The sequence below is a fragment of the Amblyomma mixtum genome, chromosome 2 (assembly GCF_055824585.1).
Source record: "Amblyomma mixtum isolate Tamu chromosome 2, ASM5582458v1, whole genome shotgun sequence".
NCBI classification, from domain to species: domain Eukaryota; kingdom Metazoa; phylum Arthropoda; class Arachnida; order Ixodida; family Ixodidae; genus Amblyomma; species Amblyomma mixtum.
In genome coordinates, this window is record NC_143013.1 from 166,845,683 (window position 1) to 166,864,727 (window position 19,045).

Consider the following 19,045-nt stretch of genomic DNA (forward strand, 5'->3'; position numbering starts at 1 on the left):
AGACGAAAGGAAATTGAGGTAGTTGTAGACTGTAGTCTATAGAGAGTCTATAGACCGTCTATAGACGAAAGGAAATTGAAGCAGCTAAAGACCGTAGTCTATTGACCGCCTATAGACGAAAGGAAATTGAGGCAGCTATAGACCTTAGGCAATAGACAGTCTATAGACCATCTATAGACGAAAGAAAATTGAGTCAGCTATAGACTTTAGTCTATAGAACGTCTATAGACAAAAGGAAATTGAGGCAGCTATAGACCTTAGGCTATAGCGAGTCTATAGTCCGTCTATAGACAAAAGGAAATTGAGACAGCTATAGACCTTAGTCTATAGAGTGTCTATAGACCGTCTATAGACTGAAGGAAATTGAGGCAGCTATAGACTTTAATCTATAGAGTGTCTATAGACCGTCTATAGACTAAAGGAAATCGAGATAGCTATAGACTTTGGTCTATAGAGAGTCTATAGACAGTCTATAGACGAAAAGAAATTGAGGCAGCTATAGACCTTAAAACAGATGCTTGGGCAAGTTGGTAACTCATTTTCACCTTGGATGGTGAGTTTTACCTGCAAAAACGAGGAGTTTGCATCGGGTCATGCATAGCTCCCGTGCTTAGTGACTTGTTGTTGGCACAAAAGGGTAGAATGCTTAAAGAAAAATTGAAAGGGTCCAAGGTTGTACAATGTTTTCGATATGTAGATGACTTTCTTGTTCTTATAGACTCTAATGTGAAAGAATTTGACGCAGTCTTTACGCAGATCAAAGCTAACTTTGTTGAGTGCCTTCATCCCCTCATACTAACTACTAAAGTGCCAGAAAACAATCTCATCCAATTTTTAGACCTGAAACTCAGATTAATGCACCATCACATGTGTTGGTCTTACCAGCCACGAAGCAGAAAGCCATTGCTCTATTTTACGTCATCTCATTCTAAGCTGGTGAAGCGTGCCGTGGTGAAGTCATGCTATCACAACGCGCTTAACAAATCCTGCATGCACTCCATGCAAGATAGTTTCCTTCTCCAAACCGATGGGCTCATTTAGGCTGGTTATCCCAGGCAGCTACTAGTATCAGTGTCCGAATCTATTCTCAGTAGCTTGAGCAAAAATAGAAAAGGGGAGCAGGCAGATTCACAGTTGCGGAAGGAAAAAGAAAAAATTACTGTTCTGCCTTGCATTCATCATTTCTCCCACAGACTAAAAAAGATAGCGAACAGAGCCCGAATTAAGGTTATATTTTCGGCTCCGGATAAGCTTGGGAAGATGTGCAAAATGGTTATCACTGATTTCGTTCCCAGAGATTGCGACATCAAGCATGAAAATCGATTCGTATCATGTGAAGAAGGTGTAGTGTATGCCATTCCCTTGTCATGTGGCAAGCTGTATGTGGGTCAGACGGGGAGATGCCTCAATGAACGCCTGAAGGAGCACAATAATAACGTGCATAACACAGTAAAAGGGCATCTCGGGATCCATTGTAGAGACTGTGAAAACAAAACTTGCCACCCTGACTTCACTAGCATACGAATTTTAAGTAATCACAGTGACCAATTAACACGCGAAATAATCGAAGCAGCGCACATCGCCTGGTCTAAACACGCATGCGTCAGTAGCCCCTCTTTATCGATCAGTTCCAAAGAATTGGCATTTTTAGTGAAGGGAAAATGATAATGTTGTTATCGTCCTTGTTCAGTGTGACATGCATGAATTGACTATGAATTTATGAATGGATGGTTGTTTTCCTTGTGTTGTTGGAACTGTGTATATATACTTCGTTCCAAACAATAAACACCAGTTGAAAGTCAGCGCTCGTGTGTGTCGTGTCTCCCTTCGTGTCCGTGTCTTAGTGCGCACTGTTCCGGTGAAAATATAGACCTTAGTCTATAAAGAGTCTATAGACTGTCTATAGACAAAAGGAAACTGAAGCAGCTATAGACTTTAGTCTATATATTTTCTATAGACGGTCTATAGACAAAAGGAAAAGTCTATAGGATGGCTATAGAGTCTATAAAAAGTCTATAGACCATTTTCATAAGGGTCCCGAACTAGGAACCTCCACTTAGTACTCGTAAGGGCTGGCCCCTTTGGGTCAGCTCATGCATAAGCTCCTTAATCCATACATAAATGTTTTCCACCACCACCACTGCTGTAGATCCTGTCGACACGGTCTAGCAGGTGACCACCGCTTGCCAACTTATTCCTAGGTGCGCTGGCGCTCCTCCCGTCATGTATTCGGTAAAGATGGCGTGACGCCACTCACTATCACGTAAACGCCGCGATTAGGCTCTTTGGCGAGACAAAAGCCAATCACGTGAGGAAATTTTGGTTCACCTTGAAGTAAACTTGACGTCTCCGGCCCAACCTTTTCTTCACGAGAGGCTACGGGAGGCTACGGGAGCACAATAGGAATATAGAAAATAAAAAAGTAATCTTTCAGAACACTGTGAGGAATGCAACCCAGATGCATGCATGCCGAAGTTCGATGAATGCCAGGTTATTAACAGAAGCAGGAAACAGCTAACGCGGGAGATTGTTGAGGCAAAACGAATAAAAAACTTAGAAGATAAGTGTGTAAGCATCCCATCTGTATATTTATCAAAGAAGGAGATGATTTTTCTTGATGGCTTGTACAAAATGTGAAATGTGACTTGCAGTGTGATAGGCTAGTGGGAAGATATTTTGATGCGTGCGCAGTATTTAAAAACTGTTTGTGCATTAAATAAAGATTCAGTTGAAAGTTAGCGCATGTGTTGTCGTCTTCGTTGTGTCCTCGTCTCGAGCGCTAGTTTTTCATCATGAGCAACCAACTCGCCCAAACATCCACCCTGATCTTTTCTTGACCTTGAGATGACCTTGGCCCTTGAGCGCTGACTTGTTTAAAGGATTGACCATTGACCATCCACGGGTTCTAAAAACTTATACACGAAGGTTTGACTCTGGCTGAGCGCTGAAGGTCATCGGCGACGCACGTCGATCTCAGCCCGAGACCTGTAGAAATGAAGCTAAAAAGCACGTCATCTAGCTCTGAAGCAGAAACACGGGAAGCCGTGGTGAAAAAGACCTCAACCAAAAAAGACGGCCAAATAATCGCACAGACAACAATGGACGGCGGGTAATGCGCGTGCTTTGTGGCACTTGCTTCCTGATTCAGTGGACCTTGCTGTTTTCAGTGGGCTGTGCGCAGAAATGAGCAGTATGCATTGTATTATGTAACGTATCTACAAAACCGTCGGTACTACCGGTTACACCCCGCAAACGAGTCAGAGACACGATAACCGTCTGGTTACCGCAGTTACTTTGTTACAACCTAAAAAAAAACATCACCACCCGTTATGCTTCAAACGGGGCCCCATTGTTTTCCTCATTTCCGTGCCAAAAAGCGGCCTTTCCTTTTCAGGTTCTTCGTTTGCTTTTAGGTGTCATTTCACTTTTCCGTTTTACTTTTCCGCATGTTACCTTACATATATCTATATTTTTGTTTCAATTTTCTAGAAATGTTGCATTCCGCACTATATCCTGGACAAACACCGTCGTTGTGTGTTTCTCGTTGACGCAAGTGCACTGCAAGACGGCCCTGATCTCATTCACGCGGGTATGGTGGCCGCTTGATTACAGAAGTGTTCAATGCAGTGGGAAGAATATTATTGTCCCGGGTGTCATTCTTTTAATTTTTTATTTCTTTTTTCTTTTGACTTACACCTAAACCTATTCACCATCTTAATTGTTTAACGCTCTGCTGCACTGGAAAAGGTTGCTGTGAGGGCTATAGACAGTGAAACCCTTGACCGCGTCCGCGAAATTTCAATTTGATGGTTTTAGTTCGGAAGAATACAGACCTAAACAATCAGCGTTTTTAGGAACACGCATGGTAGTCATCTCCGCAGCTAGCCTGTAACATCTTGACTTTGTCTTTAGCTCCTCAGGCATTGCTAGCGAATACAGCTCACACAATCACGAATACATACTGCCACGTATCATTGTAGTGTTTGTTCGTTCACGCTCAAGGCTGCAGGAAGGGGTCGTTATCACTTTTGTTCGTGACGCGAGAAGCGACCAGACGAATCTCGATTGATGGAAGCTATGAAAGGCTACATCTTGGTTTTTCCAGATTACTGTAGATAATCTTGACCTGTAATCTGGAAGTTTCCTTGCTGGCTTTAAATTGAGCGATGCCGCGAGCGGCGGACATTCGTAGTTCGACGACTGACGAGCACGTTTGTTGCTTACGCCGCCGCCGAGTGATTCAGTTCTTTTGCGGGCGCAAGTCAGCCCAAATAAAGTGGTTCGTTTCCAAGACTGGTTGGTGTCTTCCTGACCACTGGACTGCAGTCACTACAACGTGACATCTGGTGGAAGTGCTGGGTAGCCTTTCATGTTCCGGACACCCCTACAAGTCGTGACGCCAGCCCTCTGAGTCATGTACCGCAGGACCTAAGTCCAGTCCACCGCGCAAGCCGACGCCTGCAAGGGGGCGCACCTGAGTTCGGGATTCTGCCGGACCCTACCTGGAAGCGAAGGCCAGCATCAACGTCTACCATGATCTTGCCCCACACGATGACTCCAATCATTCTTCAGCAGCCCCGGGTGCCACCAACCTTCGACGCTTCGCCTGGCGCCGACCCCGAAGAATGGCTGGAGCAGTTCGACCGTGTGGCTATCCAACAACTGGGACGATGCCACGAAACTTAGGTACGTCTTCTTCGCCTCGGAGGGACCAGCAAGAATCTGGTTTGAGAATGAGGAAGCTAGCCTCACCAAATGGGAAACCTTCAAGGAGCAGCTTCTAAAGACCTTCACGAACGTCGTGCGAAAGGATAGATCCCAGCAGCTGCTACAGTCTCGCATCCAACATCCAAACGAGACCGTTGCAATGTAGACTGAGGAGATGAAGCGTCTCTTCCGGCGTGCCGACGCAATCATGAAGGAAGGAGAAAAAGTAAAGCTGCTTATGCGAGGAGTTAAAGAGCAACTCTTTGCCGGCCTCGTACGGAATCCACCGAAAACCGTAGCGGAATTCGCCGAAGAGGCAACCACCGTGGAAAAAAGTCTTGATGCCCGAGCCTGCCAGTACGACCGCCAGCAGCGCGTTTTCTCAGCAAGCTGCCTGGACACCGCTAACAACAATGACCTGCGGGAGGTTGTACGTCAAGTTGTGCGAGAGGAGCTCCGACGACTGCTGCCAACGGGAACGCAGCCGCAACTTTCATCGCTCACTGACGTCATCCGAGACGAGGTTCAACAGGCCTTGGGTGTGACGCCGACACCCACGCAGCCTCTGCAGCCCCCAGCCATGACTTACGCCGCAGCTGTGCGCCGTCCTGCCCTCGACGACGGGACGCAAGCCCTATCGCCCTCAGCCAGCTGCGTTGGACCACCGCCCTCTCGCCCCAACACGCCCGTCCTACTACAAGCGTCGCACACAGCCGAGGAAATGCGACGAGTGGAGAACTCCCGACCAGCGCCGCCCACTATGCTTCCACTGTGGCGAAGCCGGCCACATTTTCCGGTATTGCCCATACAGAAGAATGGGCATCCGAGGGTTCTCTTTCGACGCCCCACGACCCCGACCCGGCCAGCGACCAGCCGAGATCGAGGAGTTTTTGCGTCGGGAAGAATGCTCACCGCCCAGCCGCCTATCACGTTCCCAGTCGCCGCCGTCACCGCGCTATGTATCTCCTAGCCGAGGCTACGCAGTGCGTGGATGCTCCGCCAGCCCCCGAAGGTTAAACTGAATAAAGCCGCCTCTGGAGGTTAGGTTGCTTCTGAGCGCAAGCACAAAGATCCTCCATCGACGAAAACCCAAGTCCATGCCTCAACTACGACACCGACGACAACACCGACAACGACGACGACGCGGCCAGACTTGAAACTTTTACCGCTGCCCAGTCAAGTAACCTCGGAGTACGCCCACCGCAGCCTCACTATTCGACGAAGCCGAGATCGGACACCGAAGACAACGTACAATACGAGAACGCGAACAAGTGACCTTGAAGTTACGGTCGACGGTCACGCGGTTACTGCCTTGGTCGACACGGGACCTGATTACTCTGTCATGAGTGGCCCACTCGCTGTCCGACTCAGGAAAGTGACAAGAACTTGGGATGGCCCGCTGATCCGCACCGCAGGTGGTTACCTTATTACGCCGTCAGGACGCTGCACCGCGAGAATTACAGTAAATGGGCGAACCTATGCTACAACCTTCCTGGTCCTACAGAAATGCTCCCGAGACGTGATTTTGGGAATCGACTTCCTGAATGAACATCGGGCGATCATCGACCTTCGATCCAAGTCGATCAAGCTTTCCACGGACAAAGCCATATCTGCCGGGACAACAGCCACTCATCACATTGCCTTAAACGTCCTCGACGAAGCATTGAGCGTGCCGCCCCGATCAAGTGTCGTCGCCTGCATAGGTACTGGAGACATCGAAACTGCCGAAGGCGTCGTCCAAGGGAACACCCAGTTACTTTTTGATCGAGGACTGAGCGTCGCAAGGGGAGCCGCCCAAATCCGAAATGGCCAAGCCCAGGTGTTGCTAACCAACTGCACCGAAGAATACCGGCATCTAAACATAGGTACGACGATCGCTTTCCTCGACGAGCTGGCAGATATCAGAGACGTACGTGCCCTACCCGACCAACCCGCAGAACTAGCAGACCAAGGCCATCAACCCACGTTCGACATCAACCCGGCATTACCCCGGAGCAGACAAGACCAAATACGCAGTCTTCTTCAAAGGTGCAGCGATTGCTCCTCATCAGCACCGAAGGTGCGACGAACCCGGCTTGCCAAGCACCGCATTGTCACCGACGAACACACCCGACCACTGCGCCAGAGCCCCTACCGCGTATCGCCGATAGAACGCCAAGCTATGCGCAAGCAAGTAGAGGAAATGCTACGTGACGACGTCATCCAGCCATCAAGGAGCCCCTGGGCAGCACCAGCTGTCCTAGTGAAAAAGAAAGACGGCACCCTTCGCTTCTGCGTCGATTACCGCCGCCTGAACAGCATTACGATGAAGGATGTCTACCCCCTCCCCCACATCGACGACACACTGGATCGGCTATGCAACGCTAAGTACTTCTCATTGATGGACCTGAAGAGCGGCTACTGGCAAATTGAAGTCGACGAAAGAGATCGCGAGAAGACTGCGTTCATCACGCCAGACGGACTCTTCGAGTTCAAGGTGATGCCATTCGACCTCTGCTCTGCCCCAGCGACGTTCCAGCGAGTTATGGATGCGGTGCTCGCAGGCTTGAAGTGGCAGATTTGCCTCGTCTACTTAGATCACGTTGTTGTCTTCTCCTCAAGCTTTGAAGACCACCTCATAAGGCTTCGGATAGTGCTGGAAACGATCAAGTCTTCAGGCCTGATACTGAAACCAGAGAAGTGCCACTTCGCCTACGAGGAGCTGTTGTTCCTTGGTCACGTCGTAATCAAGGATGGAGTTCGCCCAGACCCCCAGAAGACGGCTGCGATCGCAGTTTCCACAGCCTAATGACAAGAAAGCCATATGCAGATTCCTTGGATTGTGCGGTTATTACCGACGATACGTCAAGAACTGTTCGCGCATCGCTGAACCTTTGACCTAACTTACCAAGGCTGACGTGTCTTTTAAATGCCAAAGGCTGCAAGAGGAAGCTTTCAACGAGCTGAAGCGCCGCTTACAGTCCCCTCCTGTACTCGGACACTTTGATGAAAACGCCGAAACCGAAGTTCATACCGATGCAAGCAGTGTGGGCTTAGGAGCGGTCCTCGTTCAGATAAATGGCCGACAAGAGAAAGTTATCGCGTACGCTAGCCGTTCACTGTCGAGAGCCGAAGCCAACTACTCGACGACAGGGAAAGAATGTCTCGCCGTTATTTCGACCACGTCCAAATTTCGCCCCTACCTATACGGACGACCATTCAAGGTTGTGAGCGATCACCATGCTCTGTGCTGGCTGGCCAAATTTGAAAGTTCCCTCCGGCCGCCTTGCTCGTTGGAGCCTGCGTCTTCACGAATTCGACATAACTGTAGTCTACAAATCTGGCCGCAAACATTGCGATGCAGACCGCCTATCGCGAGCCCCCGTAGACGCAGCACCGCAAGAGGAAGACGACGACGCTTTCCTAGGACCGGTAAGAGCCAGCAGTTTCGCGCAGCCGCAGCGCTCGGATCCTGAGTTGCAAAGCCTATTTGATTCTTTGAAAGGCAAGACCACCTCCCCGGGGGTTCAAGCGCCAACTGTCGTCCTTCGGCCTTCACAATAATGTCCTCCTGAAGAAGAACTTCGCGCCCAACAGGACAGTACATCTTCTTGTCGTGCCCAAGAATCTTAGGCAAGAAATTATGCAGGCATGTCATGATGAGCCGACTGCGGGGCATCTCGGGATTGCTCGCACGTTGCACCGCATCCAGGAGAAGTACTATTGGCCGCGGCTAGCTGACGACGTTTCCCATTATGTGAAAACGTGCCGTCAGTGTCAGCGACGCAAAACGCCTCCGATTAGACCAGCCCGACTCCTGAACCCCATACCACCTCCAACTAAGCCCTTTCAGCAAATAGGAATGGACCTCCTCGGCCCCTTTCCGACTTCATTATCAGGTAACAAGTGGATCATCGTGGCCACCGACTACATGACCCGATACGCCGAAGCAAAAGCGTTGCCTAATGGTACCGCAACAGAAGCCGAAAAATTTTTTGTCGAACAAATTCACCAGCGACACGGCGCCCCCGAAGTGCTCATCACAGACAGAGGGACGGCATTTACAGCGGAGCTGACGCAAGCCATTTTAAACTAGAGCCAGACAAGCCATCGGAGGACAACTGCGTATCATCCACAAACCAACGGACTCACAGAGCGTCTGAACAAGACCATCGCAGACATGCTCTCCATGTACATCGACGCCGAACACAAGACGTGGGACTCCCTTCTGCCCTACGTGATCTTCGCTTATAATACTGCCGTCCAGGAGACAACCAGGTTTACCCCATTCCAGCTGGTATACGGCACGAAGCCCACCACAACACTCGACGCAATGCTCCCGCACGTTTCTGACGAAGGAAACGTGGACGTCGCTGCCTACCTTCATCGCGCCGAGGAAGCCCGAAGACTTGCGCGGCTTCGCATTCAAGACCAGCAGCACACCGACGCCCGACGCTACAATCTGCGCCGATGAGACACGCATTACAAGCCAGGTGATCGTGTTTGGATATGGACGCCAGTTCGCCGCCGTGGATTGAGTGAAAAGTTGCTGCGGCGCTACTTCGGCCCGTACAGGGTTCTCCGTCGCATCGGTGACCTCGACTATGAAGTCATCCCCGACGGCACGAAGGCATCTCAGCGACGCCGCACACGCCCGGAAGTCGTCCATGTCGTACGCCTGAAGCCTTATTATGAACGCTAAAGAACTCGAAGTTTTCATTCTCCGTGTTTATTTTCATGTTAAAGCACCGAGACGATGCTTCTTTGGAAGGGGGGTAATGCCACGTATCATTGTAGTGTTTGTTTGTTCACGCTCAAGGCTGCAGGAAAGGGTCGTTATCACTTTTGTTCGTGACAAGAGAAGCGACCAGACTAATCTCGATTGACTGCAGCCATGAAAGGCTGCATCTAGGTTTTTCCAGATTACTGTAGATAATCTTGATCTGTTATCTGGAAGATTCCTCGCCGGCTTTAAATTGAGCGATGCCGCGAGCGGCGGACATTCTTAGTTCGACGACTGACGAGCACGTTCGTTGCATACGCCGCCGCCGAATGATTCAGTTCTTTTGCGGGTGCAAGTCAGCCCAAATAAAGTGCTTCGTTTCCAAGACTGTTTGGTGTCTTCCTGACCGCTGGACTGCCGTCACTACAACGTGGCTGCGTGATTACGGATGAGTTCAATGCAGTGGGAAGAATATTATTGCCCCAGGTGTCATTCTTTTAATTTTGATTTTCTTTTTTTTCTTTTGACTTACCCCAAAACCTATTGACCATCTTAATTGTTTAACGCTCTGCTGCACAGGAAAAGGTTGCTGTGAGGGCTATAGACAGTGAAACTTGTGACCGTGTCTGCGAAATTTCAACTGGATGGTTTTAGTTCGGAAGAATACAGACCTAAACAATCAGCGTTTTAGGAAGAAGCATGGTAGTCATCTCCGCAGCTAGCCTGTAACATCTTGACTTTGTCTTTAGCTCCTCAGGCATTGCTAGCGAATACAGCCCACACATTCACGAATACATACTTATGAATGCCGGTTCCGGTAAAGGAAGCGGGTGGATGGATTTATTGAACCCTTCTTCCTGCTACGTCAACCCCGTAGAGTCGTTAAACGTCATTTCCTTCAATGATGCTGTTCCCAAGACGGCTGCCGCGTGGGAATGGCACTCTTGCAGGAAAAAAGAAACAATAGCGAAGAGTGTAGACCAACGTTCCCGGAAGTATGCTTTAATAGTGGGTCTGTTTTCCCACTCCTAAACTACCCGGCCCCGGAAAAGTTCTCAGAAGTCGTCCAGGATGGCCCGGGCTTCAGTCTTCAGTGCGAGTTTATCATGACCAGGCTGCCAGGGGGCAGCACGTGGACGGTGCCCGGCGGCTGCCTTCCCAGTTGCATCCCCGCAGCGTCGTCGGGAGCCATCACGAGCCGTGGCTTGTCCTGATTGCCGCCCTTCTTGCTAGGCAGGCTGTACAGCTGCCCACAGACTTAACACGAACGACGGAAAGCGTGGCCTGGACGACTGCCGTCAGCGCCACGAAGCGATAGTCATTGGTGCGAGACAATGCTCTCGGTATGTTTGCGGTGGCTGACGACATCTGGTGCGCAGCTCCCTTATACTGCTTTTCCGCTTGTGCCTGGTCGCCGCGTGACAGCGCGCTCGTCACGGGGGCGTTTCAGAGCTTTTTTCTCGCCGATTCGGCTTCGACGGCCCCGGCAACGCTCTTTGCAGTTTTCTTATTGCGGCGGCCAGGAACTTCCCGCTAAGTTGCCGCGGTTCGCACCTTTTATATCAGACACCGCAAACATTCCGAGAGTATTATCTCGCACCCGATGACAATCGCTTCATGGCGCTGACGGCAGTTCAGACCACGCAATCCGTCATTCGTGTTAAGTCTGTGGGCGACTGTACATAGGTTCCCTGCACGTGGAACGCAGTCAAAAGGACGCTAAGAAAAAAAATCACAGGGACAGGTTATCACATTATGTGTTGGCCCTGCGACACGGTAAGAATATGCTGATGCCTTCAGATGAAGTAATGGCGGGAAGTAATATCAAGATTTCTCGACAACAAACTGCCGGTCTAGTTGGTGATGCATTTTATGAGGAAGTTAGCGCAAAAAACTAACAAGGGACTGAATAAGGGACGCATAAGACATTCGCGAGTGTTACTACAAACTGTTTATTAATGCGGTTGTACAAGGCGCATAAAATGACACGGCGAGAATGCGCGTTGACAGGAAAGAAAAGGCCCAAAAGTCTAGCAAAATGTTTTTAAAAAAGCGAGCCTAAAAAAGTACATTCAGCAGAATATACGTGAACAGATGTGTCACTCACACAGCAAATGTTTGATGTAATAGCCCTTAGAAGTATCCGAGCCTTATCATTCCGGCTCTAGCCATGAATAGTGGTCTTCTGAAATCTTGCCCTACACGTACTGTCACACCAAGCAAGGTGCCACACGTGATTCGCATTTGTGTCTATATTTTCTACGTTATCAGCATGCTCCCGAAGGCGGTCATTAATGCAGCGGCCAGTTTGGCCAACCTATGAAGCCCCACAAGAGAGGAGGATGCAGTCAATCGCAGCTATGACACCTTAAACGTCGGCGATCCCATGCTTCTTGTTGCCACCCCCGCCTGCACAGCAAGTGATACGAGGGCAAAGCTTAGACAAATGCGTCGCCGCCGTCGCGCTAGATATCTTGAGCGCGGATTCGCAATAGGCTGGGCGAATACTATACATGACTACGTATAGCAGTTTCCCATGGAAGCTTATAACGGGGCAATGAACTATTTCGAATGAGTGGGCCCCATCCGGTATGCGAAGGGCAGTAAGTAAAAAATCACTGAGTCGCGGGCACGCACAGGTTTCTGGGGCCACTTGCATCCTCTGATTATGTCCATTCATTGCAGTGAAAGTTGGAGTGAAAGAAGTTGGAGTTGGAGTGAAAGTTGGAGTGAAAGAAAAAAAAAGAAAGAGGGGCCGTAATGAAGGAAGTGAAAATTGTATTTGAGGAAAAAAAGTTACGCAGTAATTTTCTCCCATATCTAGGTACACACCCGACATCCGTTCTTAGATGAAGGGAGGAAGTTAGAGTGATAAAAGAAAAAGGAAGAGAGGCCGTAATGAAGAAAATGAATTTGAGGAAAGGAAATTACGCAGTAAGAGTGAATCCACGTCCAGGGACGATGATGAAGAAGGAACGCCCAGCGAAACGTAGCGGCGAAACACTGACTTAACGTAAAATTCGACTCAGCGAGTTTCACTGGGCCACCTGTGGCCATCGCGTCAGTCCAGGTTTAACCACAGCTAAGCCGCAGCCAATATTTTTTGGTTCCTTTAGGTGCCTAAAAGCCGATTTTCTAATCAAATCAAGTTTATTTCATAGTTACACTACAGTACGTGGTTACGGGGTATATATATATACATAAGGAGGCCCAAAAGTCGAAACTGCAAATAGTGCCTCCTATGGCTACATGAACAGAGTACATAAATTGATGAAAAGCCATGGAGCGTTTGATTATGCTTAATTTCTCTCGCTGGTTATATGGTAAGTTGTCAAATTGGTTTTTGAGGAACGGATATGGCACAGTATCTGTCTCACATTCCTCGGTGAACATTTAGACCGCGCCGTAAGGGAAGGGAGGAAGGTGGGAGTGAAAGAGAGGAAGAGAACAATAGGTGCCGTAGTGCAGGATTACGGAATAATTTCGACCACCTGGGGATGTCTAACGTAGACTGACAACGCGCAGCACACGGGCGCCTTTGCGTTCAGCCTCCATCGAAACACGTCCGCCGCGGTCGAGTTCGACCCCGGATGCTCCAGCTCGGCAGCCGAGCGCTCTAACCACTCAGCTCCACAGCGAGTCTGGCGAGTTCCTCCTTTGTGATTGGGGCGTGTTACTATGCAAATATTGTGCCGGCAGCTTCTTTTGTGTTCTTTTAGTGCAAAAACATTATTCCGATGAGTCAATCAGATCTTGGGATGTTTGTATGTTGACAGCGCATGTGAGTTTGTGGAAGTGAGAGTAATAAATGAATCTTGGATCGAAAAAAATAACCACGACAGGGATTCGAACCCATGGCGGCGTGAACTGATCAGCTTCGCAGACCGCTCCGAGTAAGCCCTATACTACTGCCACAGCCGAACATGCTTCGTGTTAAACTGCAACGCACTCTTGAGCTGTGCACTGCAAATCGTCTCCTTCGACCACTAATACTGCTGTCAAACTAATATTCGCGCTTTGAGCTGTGTGGCGGTTCTGAAAGTAATATGTGCGCTGCATGCGTTGTCGTGGACAACGTTGCTGCAGAACACGGCACTGGAGCAACACGCGTTGCCGTTAGCAACACTGTCGCTGAAAAGCGGCACTGAGGCCCAGGCCGCGGGCGTTTATGAGATAAATGGCATTTACTATGAGAAAGTTGAACGCGCGCTTAACTGGCTCCCCGGGTAAGAGGAAATCTCAATCGCCTTTTCAGGTACGTGGAGGTGGTGCCCACCTGCAAAAAACTGCGCTTTCGCACTTAATTTCATCCTTAGTAATGCTAAACTACAAGCATTTTTTGAAGCGAAAGCTTCACTAGAGCACTCGTGGTTCTGTCGCCGGGTGCCTAGTTTTGACTTCCAGCTGAGTGAGAGGCCAAACCATGGAAAAATGATAGAGAAATTGATTCGATACTGATCACTGCGAGTCGAACCCGCGGCTACGCGAGCACGAATCTTTCAGGGCCGCTCAGCGAGACAACGGGGCTCTCGCCGCATTTTTTTTCCCTCTAATGCATGGAAATAGTGCCGAAAAAGCAATCTAAGCATGCTGATGCCACAAATCACCAAGTCACCATACCCTCGCATGACCCTACCTTCCAAGACGTCAAAAGTCTGGGAGGCACACACATGCATCCAGATAGGAGAGCCAGCTGGGCGGTTCTCAGTCCAGTTGTTCCTCCAGTCGTCGTGTGTGTGCCTCGTCTCTGGCTGTGTTATGTCTTCTGACAGTTTTTATTTCGTAAATACGTTCCAACTGACCCAGGTTTCTACTCTACAGCTAGGAGGGTTTTGCACGGCAGCATGTACACAGGGAAAAATGCTTGCCTAGGACACGCTCTGGGCGTATTTCAGTCTGGCCACGCAATATGTAGCAATAGCTTCTAGTTAAAGATGGTCTGATTGTAAGCATGTGCAGCTAAACTCGTGGGATTTCATATTCCTTTCTTGCTTTCCGGGTCGCGTTGGCTTTGGAATTTGCGAAACGCACAGTTCGGTCGTTCTTGACATGCGTTTCCCTCGGTATTCCCCGCACCTAAGTGCCGTGTTCACGAAAGAAACATTTCGAAGACCGTGGTGATTCGGCAGCCAACACGCCTGGTGTTAAACTGCACCTCACTCTCGCGCCGTACATTTAAGACCGCCGTCTCCATCGACTTGGTTGGTTGGTTGGCCTCAAGTAAAATAGCACATACCCACTACGGGGGAGTAACCATGACAAAGGCGCTGAACTGCTGGAAAGATTAGCAGTGTTGTTGTTGTTGTTGTAGCCTACGACAGAATGGCACATACCCACTCTGGGGGATCGGCCAAGAATCGGGTGGAAAAGGTTGGTATTCACCTGTACGTAGTAAAGGCAAAAGGAAAGCACACGGGAGAGGAACACCGGGGGAGTCTACCACAAAAAGGGCACGGAGAGGATGAAAAAAAAAATCAACAAAACTAAAAACAAATATATATATATATATATATATATATATATATATATATATATATATATATATATATATATATAAAGGAGATTGGATTTGAGAGAGAGAGAGAAAGAGAGAAAAGAGAATAATTACTTCCAGCTGCTCCGTCCCACGGCACTGCCTGCTCATCGTCCTCTTCTACGCAGCGCAGAAAAAAGGAATATGCAGAAGGAAAAAAATTACAATATCGGTACAAGAACGCGGTACAAGTCAAATACATGAAAGCAACACAAAATTTATACAAAACGGAGTGTTAAACAACATCAGACACGAAAATAGAAAGAAAAAAAAAGCGAAACACGAACATTTGAAAAAAAGAAAGGCAACCAGGGGCAACAGAAGAAGTGGTAAATTGGATAACGTTAAGAAAAAATGAAACTGTCGTACATTTCGAACATCAGTAGGGCAATAAATGTATACATAGATGTTTTTCAAACTCACCAGGATCAATGAAAGAGATTATGTTGTCAGGAAGATCAATCCAGAGTTTTATTGCTCTAGGTAATGCAGAGAAATTAAATGGCAGGATCTTCCCATATATCCGGCTGAAGTGAGTTGATTGTGTAAGCGTTGTGAAGAGCGGAAAGGTGATTCCAGAGGTAACAACGAAGGACGGGTGTGAACATATTGTCACAGAATTAGAGAGCACCACACAAAGTAAAAGGCAAGCGGACACAGAGTCAACGGCTGTTCTCAATGGAAAATCACACTCGAAGAAAGCGCGCGTCTCTAAATTCTTTGTCTTTCTGACGCCACGTGAAACCACCCGGTCGTATTACTCCCCGTCTGAAACAAAAGGAATGCACATGATCACAGGGAATGTTTCAGATGCGGGGCACTGCGTTCAGCGGGTGTAGTACGGCTTCATGCGAAGTACATGCACTACGCCAGATTGGTGTTTTCGACTGGAACTTGGCACAGCTTGGTCTGCAACTTCATAATTAACATCTGATATTCGGTGCAGCACCCTGTAGGGACCCAAGTATCGGTTGTGAAGTTTTTCCGACAAGCCTGGGCGGCGGACAGGTGTCCACACCCAGACTTGGTCACCGGGCTGGTACGATACGTAGCAGTGGCGGTCATTATATCGGCGTGCATCTGTTACCTGTTGTTCCGTAATGTGCGTACGGGCGAGTTGGCGTGCTTCTTCGGCATAGGTCGTGAAGTCTTCTGCGTCAGGTGCAAGCACCTCGTCGTCAGCCACGCATGGCAGCATGGCTTCAAGCATGGTCCGCACATCTCGTCCGTAGACTAGACGAAACGGAGTGAATGTAGTGGTCTCTTGGACGGCCGTATTGTATGCAAATCTGACATAAGGTAGGATGGCATCCATTCACTCCGTTTCGTCTAGTCTACGGACGAGATGTGCGGACCATGCTTGAAGCCATGCTGCCATGCGTGGCTGACGACTAAGTGCTTGCACTTGACGCAGAAGACTTCACGACCTATGCCGAAGAAGCACGCCAACTCGCCCGTACGCACATTACGGAATAACAGGTAACAGATGCACGCCGATGGTGGCGGCGGGAAACGGTAAACAACACAGTCATCTGCAAACAGGCGTAAGCGGGCGTAAGAAGGGTGATAATTCTTTAATGACAAATTATCGTCCAATTTGCATACTTCCGTGTCTGAACAAAGTAATTGAAAAGCTAATCGCGAATCGTCTCGTTAAATATTTGGATAAATTTAATATATTATCGCCATATCAGTTTGGTTTTCGTTGTGGGTATTCTACTGAACTTGCTCTTATAACTATTACAGACAAATTAAGGATTGCCATAGATGAAGGGAAATTTGCAGGAGCCGTCTTTGTAGACTTGTCAAAAGCTTTTGACACCATCAATCATCCAATTTTGTTCACTAGGCTAGAAGAAATTGGTATCGCCGGCCCCCCGTTATTACTGCTACAAAATTACTTGCAAAATAGATCACAAACCGTCACTATTTCAGGTGTCTACTCTGATGTTGTGTTTACAAACTCAGGTGTGCCACAAGGTTCTATTCTGGGTCCCCTCTTGTTTTTGATTTATATTAACACATTACCAAAGTGCCTCGCTTCCTCCAATTGCCTATTATACGCTGACGACACCACAATTTATACCTCAGATTCAAGCGTTACAAATCTCATATCAAAACTTAATCATGACCTGAACAATCTTCTATCTTGGTGCAATCAACAAAGTTTGACCATCAATTCTAGCAAAACGAAGTTCGTTGTTTTCAGCTCGCATCAACGGCAGTCACTTTCCATTCCTCCTGTCTCAATCGGTCAGTATCTAATAGAAGCTAGCGATTTCGCCTTATTTCTGGGTGTGCATTTGGACAGCAATCTAAAGTTTCACAAACACATAACCAGTATAAAGAAAAAAATGGCATACGGTTTGAGAATCCTTATTAAAGCTCGTTCGTATTTTTCTAACAGTACATTAATATCATTATATTATGCATTTATACATCCACACATCAGTTACTGTATAGTATGTTGGGGAACCACGTATGCTACTCATCTAAGATCATTGCAGATAATTCAAAATCAAGCCATTCGTATACTTACCTACAGTTCTTATTACACTGATGCAGCCTTCATTCTTCAGGATCATAACATCCTCTCCGTATCACAGCTTGTTAGATATTCTCTTGGCATTCTCATGTACAAACTTGTCAACAATCTAATCGCTCTTCCTCTCATACCACAGTGTTATCTTGTAAACGCCAACATAACTCGGTTCGCACTCAATAACAATATTGTTCTACCTAAAGTACGCACCAATTACGGGAAACAGGCAATTCATTTCTCATCAGTTGCTGTTTGGAACACTATACCGATAGAACTAAAAAATGCTCCTTCAATTTTCAACTTTAAAGCACACTTTAAAAGATCAATACTTAGCAATGAGCCCTAATTCTGATTAATTTGTTTTCATTTCTTCCTACATGCATTTTGCACTGCTTCATGATCTTCATTATAATTCAGTACGACATCAGCTTGCTTAGTTATGTACAACTTTATATGTTTCGGTGGTCCTTTTTAATAGCTTTTATTTCTCTCCCATGTGTCTGCTTTAATTGTATCTCATACGTGTATATTCTGTTTTGTATATTTATCTGATCTGTCGTATGCTGTTAAATGTTTTACTAGATGTATTTAATCAGGAGGTCCCATTACAGTCTCTGACTTCGGGACCTCCTTCTGCATAATATGCTGTACTCTAAAAATGTATCAAGAAATAAAGACTGATTCTGATTCAAAAAAAAAAATGCTAGAGGAGAAATCGTTAATGTAGATTACAAAAAGTAAGGGTCCAAGTACGCTTCCCTGTGGTACGCCTGAGGTTACGTCATATAGGGACGAGGAAGAACCGAGGTCTTCTGAACCGTGACCCGTGGTCGTCTGCAATCTTGCCCTACAGGTGCTGTCAAACCAAGCAAGGTGCCGCACGAGATTCGCATTTGTGTCCATGTTTTCTACGTTATTAGCATGCTCCCGAAGCCGGTTATTAATGCAGCGGCCAGTTTGGCCAACGTATGAAGCCCCACAAGAGAGGGGAATGCAGTAAATCGCACTTATGACACCTTAAACGTCGAGGATCTCATGCTTCTTGTTGCAAACCCCGCATGCACAACCAGTGATACGAGGGCAAAGCTAAGAGACAGCTTGTTTGGCGCAGAGAACACGAAGGGCACATGGCGCCTGCTAGCCACGTTTTTCAGGTTATGGGAGAGTTCATGGACTTAAGGGACCACCGCCGGCTTCAACGAAGGGAGTTCAGTTCTCTTCCGGGCGACTTTTTCTTTCAGCATCAGGGTTTCAGCGAGAGCTGAAATGGCTGGGCCAGGGTTGCCTGCTGTTAAGAGTCGCCAAACCTGATCGTTGTTTGTGAATATTGTGAATTTGTGAGGGCAATATTGTTGAATTTTGTGACGGCAAGATTTTTGAAGATCAGAATCCGAGCAAAGTGAGACTACAGCTTTTTTTGACACCACGGAATGTGCCGAGTCATAGCTGAGGAGATCTTTGTTGGCGTTGGGGAGTACACCCATCAAAGATGGTCTCGGTAGAATATAAGCTTAAGGTCTAAAAAACGTAGCACCTGATTGCGCGAAAGTTCATGGGTAAA